The sequence below is a fragment of the Vulpes vulpes genome, chromosome 12, assembly GCF_048418805.1.
Source record: "Vulpes vulpes isolate BD-2025 chromosome 12, VulVul3, whole genome shotgun sequence".
NCBI classification, from domain to species: Eukaryota; Metazoa; Chordata; class Mammalia; order Carnivora; family Canidae; genus Vulpes; species Vulpes vulpes.
Window position 1 is genome coordinate 42,405,389 of NC_132791.1, and position 7,002 is coordinate 42,412,390.

Genomic DNA, 7,002 nt, shown 5'->3' on the forward strand with positions numbered 1-7,002 from the left:
ATTCTACTATTAAGTATTTAACTAAAGAAAACAAAAACACTAATTCAAAAAGTTATGCACTCTTATGTTTATTGAAGCATTATTTACAGTAGCTAAGATATGAAAGCAACCTAAGTGTTTATCAATAGACAGATGAATAAGGAAGTTGTGGTATATTTATATATAATAGAGCACTATGAAGTCATAAAAAAGGTAAGATTGTGTTTGAAGGGTATTATGCTAAGTGAAATAAGTCAGACTAAGAAAGAAAAATACCATATGATTTCACTCATGTATGGAATCCAAAAAAGGGAAGAATGAACAAGCAAAAAGCAGATCAGACCTATGGAGAACAAACTGATGGTTGCCAGAAACTAGGGGTTGTAAAAGGTTGGGCAAAATGGGTGAAGAGGAATGGGAGATATAGGTTTCTAGTAATGGAATAAATAAGTCAGGAAAATAAAAGCGCACATAAGGAATATAGGAAATGATACTGTAAGAGCAATGTACAGGGAGAGATGGTAACTACACCTGTGAATACAGCATAAAGTATAAACTTGTTAAATCACTATGTTGCACATCTGAATCTAATGTAACATTGTGTGTTAACTACTAAAAACAAACAAATAAACATAAAACCAAAAACCAAGCCAAAGCAAAACATACCAAAGATAAATATTTCATAGAAAAAGAAACAGGAAATACAAAAATAATAATTAATAATAAATAATAATAATAATAATAATAAAGTTACTTTTGCTCCAGGATAAGAGGCTGAGAATCAATTTTGAGAAATTTGAAGTGAAAAGCAAAAGTTGAAATCCAAGATTTCTGAAATATTGGAAATCTGCTAAACAATCCTCTATTTATACTTAATTACATAAACTGCACAGCTGTAGGTCTTGCAGACACAGAATCCTAACTTCAAGATGCTTTGATAGTTTAGGAAATTTCAATTTATAAAATTGGCCTAATGTGATTTTATATTGTTCATTCTATTATATGGTTGTGGAAGCAAAAGAAAATTATCTCTGAGAAAATGTAATATTCTTCTAGTTATTAATTCTCCAATTATGTTACAAAAATTTCCAAAATACATTGCCTTACTACACATTTAAAATAATTGAGGCATAAGATAAGGCAAATCATTGTGTCTGAGAACCAACAGAAATTACTGACGACTGATATAATCTCACTAAAATTCTTTGTAGAAAAAGGATATTCTTTCTACTAGAGAGAAAAGCTGAAATTAAAAATGTCACCAAGGAACTTAAAAATATAAGCACACATTGCAGATTTGCAATGTAACCAACACTTCTTGCAAAAGAACCACCTAGAAATTCTAGAAATGAAATACACACTAATCAAGATTAAGACATCAATAAGTAGGATTAATAGCAGTACTAGATTTTTTTTTTCCAGATTTAAAATTTTGGAGGAGGAGGCATGGTAAATGTAGTCAGAAAATATAACGTGTATTTAATTGGAGCCAGCAGAAATGGAAGGAAATGTGGAAGAAACCATATATATATATATATATATATATATATATATATATATATATATATTTAAATCCATGAGAGTTTCCTCTAATTGATAAAAGAAAGAATCTGTAAATTTTAAGAAGCCAAAATTAGTACCAAGGAGGTAGATAAAATCTATATACAAACACAGTATTTGAACCTAAAGAAAATCAAACACAAAAAGAAATTTTAAAACAGTTTATCAGAAAGGGAGACAGAACATAAAGACTCCTAACTCTGGGAAACGAACTAGGGGTGGTGGGAGGGGAAGAGGGCGGGGGGTGGGGGTGAATGGGTGATGGGCACTGAGGGGGGCACTTGACGGGATGAGCACTGGGTGTTATTCTGTATGTTAGCAAGTTGAACACCAATAAAAAATAAATTTATTATAAAAATAATAAAACAGTTTACATTTAAGTTAATACAAAAATGATCTCAGTTGTCATTTTGGAAATGCAGAAAGGAATGGAGAGCAACAGAAATGAAAAGGTATACATCCACCAAGATATCTAAACTCTGGGCCATAAAACACACTTCAACACATTTAAAGTACCCGAAATCACACAGTATTTGCTCTCAGACCACAATGGGATTTAACTAGAAATCAATAACAGAAAAGTGGAAAGTCCCAAAATATGTGGAGATTAAACAATATGCCACTAAGTAACACATTCACCAAAGAAGCAATCGAAAGAAAAACTTTAAAGTATTTTCAGCAAAATGAAAATTGAAAGCACAACTTAACAATATTTGTGGATGCAGTGAAAGCAGTAGTTAGAAGTTTGCAGTGTTGAAAATACGTATTAGAAAAAAGAAAAGAAAAAAATCACTAGTCTAAATCCCCACCTTAGGAAACCAGAAAAAGAAAAGCAAATTAAATCCAAAGTAAGCAGAAGAAAATAAATAACAATAACAGAAATCAATGAAATTAAAATAATAAATCAATACAGAAAAATTGATGAAACTAACACCCACTTATCTGTTTTATTTTATTTTATTTTATTTATTCATAATAGACACAGAGAGAGAGAGGGAGAGACACAGGCAGAGGAAGAAGCAGATTCCCTGCAAGGAGCCCAATGCGGGACTCAATCCTGGAACCCGGGATCACGACCTGAGCCAAAGGCAGACACTCAACCACTATGCCACCCAGGAGTCCCTAAAATCCCTTTCTTTGAAAAGATCAATAAAATTGGCAAGCCTCTAATCAGATTAACAAAGAAAAAAAGGATACAAATGATCAGTCAAGCTTAAAAAAACAAAACAAAATAAAATAAATGAAAGCGGGGGCATTATTACAAATCCCATGGATATTAAAAAAGATAATAAAGGGGGCAGCCCAGGTGGCTCAGCAGTTTAGTGCCGACTTCAGCCCAGGGCATGATTTTGGAGACCCAGGATCGAGTCCCGCATGGGGCTCCCTACATGGAGCCTGCTTCTCCCTCTGCCTGTGTCTCTGCCTCTCTCTCTCTCTGTGTGTGTGTGTGTGTGTGTGTGTGTGTGTGTCATGAATAAATAAATAAAATCTTTTTAAAAAAGATAATAAAGGAATACTATGGACTCTATACCCATAAATACTCTGTACCTATAAATTTTATAACCTAAAATAAATGGACACATTCCTTGAATGTACAATCTGCCAAAAGTCTTTGACAACTACAATAGGCCTATATTTTAATGATATTAACTCAATAATTAAAAACCTTCCAAAACAGAAAGTACCTGGTCCAGATAAGTTCACTAGTAAATTTTATCAAGGATTTAGGGTGGAAATTATACTAATTTTCTACTATTTCTTTCAGAGGACAAGGAGAGGGAATACTTTCTAACTCATTCTATGAATCCAGCATTAACCTAATACCAAAACAAAAGATATTTTAAAAAAAGAAAACAACAGATCAATATTACTCCTGAATAGAGATGGAAAAATCCTAAAGAAAATATCAGGGAAAAAAAAAAGAAAATATCAAGGAGTTTAATTATACAACATGACCCAGTGGGATTTATAACAGGTATGTAAGGCTTACTCAACATTTGAAAATCCATTAGTGGATTCATCACAACAGGCTAAAAAAGAAAACTTACATAATCATGTCAATAGATACAGAAAGGGCATTTGACAAAATCCAACACCTATTCATAATAAAAACTCTCAGTAAAGTAGGAATAGTAGCAAACTTCCTCAAATTGATAAAGAATATCTACAAAGCATATAGCTAACATCATAATTAGTGATGAGAAACTTGAAGAGTTCTCACTAAGATCAAGAACAAAGCAAGGATACCTCCCCTCACCACTGTTTTTCAACATCTTATTAGGTGTCCTTGCTAAGAAAAAGTTATTAGCACTCCCCCAAATTCAAATACTTAGGTTTAAATCTAACAAAATAAATACAAACTCTTCATGATGAAAACTACAAAATTCTCACAAATGCAATTAAAAAACTAAATAAATGGAGAGATATTCCATGTTCATTAATATGAAGACTCAATATTGTCAAGATACCAATTCTTCCTGACTGATCTATAGATTCAGTGTAGTCCCCATTAAAATCCCAGCAAGTTATTTTGTGGATATTGACCAATTCTGAGGCAAAAGACCCCAAATATCCAACACTATATTGAAGAAGAACAAAGTTGGAGGAAAAACCCTACCCAATTTCAAGACTTGTCCTGAGTGCTACAGTAATCATGATAGTGTGCTATTGGCAAAGTAATACACAAATAGATTTATGAAACAGATCAGAGAAATTAGAAATAGACTCCAAAAAGTAATGAACTTATGTAGCACAGAGGTTTTATGGGTTGGTGGAAATAACATGTATGATACCATGATAGAGGATACATATCATTATACTTAGCCCAAACCCATAGAATGTACAACACCAAGAATGAAGCATAACATCATAACAAAGTATGGACTTTGGGTGTTTATGATATGTCAATGTAAGTTCATCAATCTTAAAAAAAATGTACCAATCTAGTGGAATGTTGATAATAGGGAAGGCATTAAACTACTCTAAAAAAAGTCTAAATCTAAAAATAGTTATGTGTGCAAATTTAAATGAACATTGGCTACATAGTTGTAACAGTATCACATTATAAGGGATTAAAAAGAATTGGAATAAAAAATAGGAAAATAGCACTTAAATTTAGAGGATGAATAAAACCAATAATGTTTAACCTCCATTCTGTTTCCCCAGATTGTTAGCTTGTACTCTTAATTTCTGTTAGCTTGCACTCTCAATTCCCTGAAATTCTTGGCCAAAAATGCTTGGTCACTGGAATATAAAAACCTATTCTTTTCCATGGGTCAATGTAACACTGAGGCACTGTTTTCCTTGCCATTCCCTACTCATTGTTGCTGTTTCTCCTAGAAGCCCTTCTTTAATACATTACCAACAGATAATACCTAATCTTAAGATCTGCTCTGCCAAAGATAGTTTTCAATTTGGATCTAATAGTGTTTATCAATGCATGGAAGGGAGTATAAGATCCAAAAAACATTAACTTTGATCAGTCAAGCTTGCATGGTATAGTCTTTAGCCTATGACCAGTTAATAGTAAAAGAGTGTATAACTTCTAAATTAAGTAGAAAAATCAAAGAATAATAAAAATAATCAAATCAAGAGAATGCAAAAAGGGGAAAGAAAATAATCACAAAACAGGACAAACAAAAAGCATACTGTAAGATGATAAATTTAAAAATCAATATATAACTGGTTACACTATTATTCCTACAAATATGTTTAGCAAAAACAAACAAAAAACAGATATACCAGGCACTGGATAACATCAGCATGGCATTTGCAGGGCTCACTTCCAATGCGAGACTAGTCATCAACAGGGCCTTGGAGGAGTGCCAGAGCTACGGAGTAACCATGGAGGACTGGATCCCCATGGCATGGCTATGTCACCAATCTGAAGCAGTGTTAAATGCAGAGAAATGGACACAGGCTGTTTGTCATCTCTTCCCTTTTTGTGGAGTTTGATTTTGATAGCACCACCAGAATCCATCAGACTGGCACTTGGGGGATATACCATGCCTGGAAGGCCAATGCCATAGGCTGGGATACCAAGGCAGGACTTGAATTTCCAGAGAATAATTATACCAACAAAGCCAGAGACACAGAGAACCCAAGAGAGATGACAAGCTGCTTATCAAGGCCCTCTCAGAAGTGGTTCAGTCTGGCAGCAAAAACATGGAACTGACTGTCATGAGGTAAGATCAATCCCTCAAGATCTTAAATCCTGAAGAAATTGAGAAATATACTGCTGAAATTGAAAGAGAAAGAAGAAAGTGGAAAGAAACAAAAAAGAAAGCATAATGATGATGAAATCTTGGTCGTTGTGCTTTTTAAATTCAGCATGGGTGATTCTCCAAATGACATGTAAGCATTTCCATTCCTTTATATACTGTCCAAGTGTCCTGCATTTAACTCCTGGATTTGTTAAAACAACAACAATCACCACAACAACACGTACATTGAAAACATGCTATATGATTATTCCATTCATATTCAATTAAAAAAAACAGTTGCACCTAAATCATAGAGTTTAGGGGTTTGTACTTATATTGTAAAACTATAACAAGGAAAGTAAACAATCACTTTTTGAACTGAGGAAGAAATATCAGCACAGTGATTACTTTGAGCAAAGAAGGATTTGTTGTTGTTGTTGTTGTTATCGGTAATTTTTAAGTGGCATTGTCTGTGATGGTTAATTTTTTAAAGGATTTTATTTATTTGAGAGAGAGAGAGAGAGCGAGAGAGAGCGCACCAGTGAGAGGAGGGGTAGAGGGAAAAGCAGACTCCCTCCTGAGCGGGGAGTCTGATCCATCCCAGGATCCTAAGATCAAGATTGGTAGCATCTTAACCAATTGAGCCCCTCAGGTGCCCTTGTGATGGTTAATTTTATGTGTTGATGACTGGGAGCTAACTAAGATGCTCACTTGTTTGGTCAAAGACTACTCTATATGTTACTGTGATGGTATTTTGTCTATGTGATTAACACAATCAGGGGACTTTTTTAAGTAAAGCAAATCACTTCCATTAATGTGAGTGGATATCAACCAATCAATTGAAGGCCTTAAAAACAAAAACAGGCTTCTTAGAGAAGATTTCTGCCTCAACACTGTAACATAGAAATCCTACATGAGTTTTCAGACTTTTGGCCTGTCCTGTGCATTTTGGACTGAAGACTGTACTATCACCTCTAACCAGAATTTTCAACCTATTGAACAGCCCCACGATATTGAAATTTAACAGCTCCCACAATTGCAAGAGCCAATTTCTAAAATAAATCTCAATTTCAACCTCCCTCCCTGTCTCTCTCTCTTTCTGGAGTATATATATATGCATATAAATGCATGGAGGGAATACACACACATACACACATATACACAGGAGAGAAAAAGTGAAGAAAAGAGTGAGAATATCCTATCTTGATATATATATCCTGTTGGTTTGGTTTCCCTGGAGAATGCTGACTGATAGGGCTCC

At 34.0% G+C, this 7,002-nt stretch overlaps 1 pseudogene; it reads left to right on the top strand.

Moving 5' to 3' along the window:
* The first annotated feature begins 296 nt into the window (after nucleotides 1-296).
* LOC112921914 (proteasome subunit alpha type-7 pseudogene) lies at nucleotides 297-5,829 on the top strand (annotated as a pseudogene).
* The last annotated feature ends 1,173 nt before the right edge of the window (nucleotides 5,830-7,002 follow it).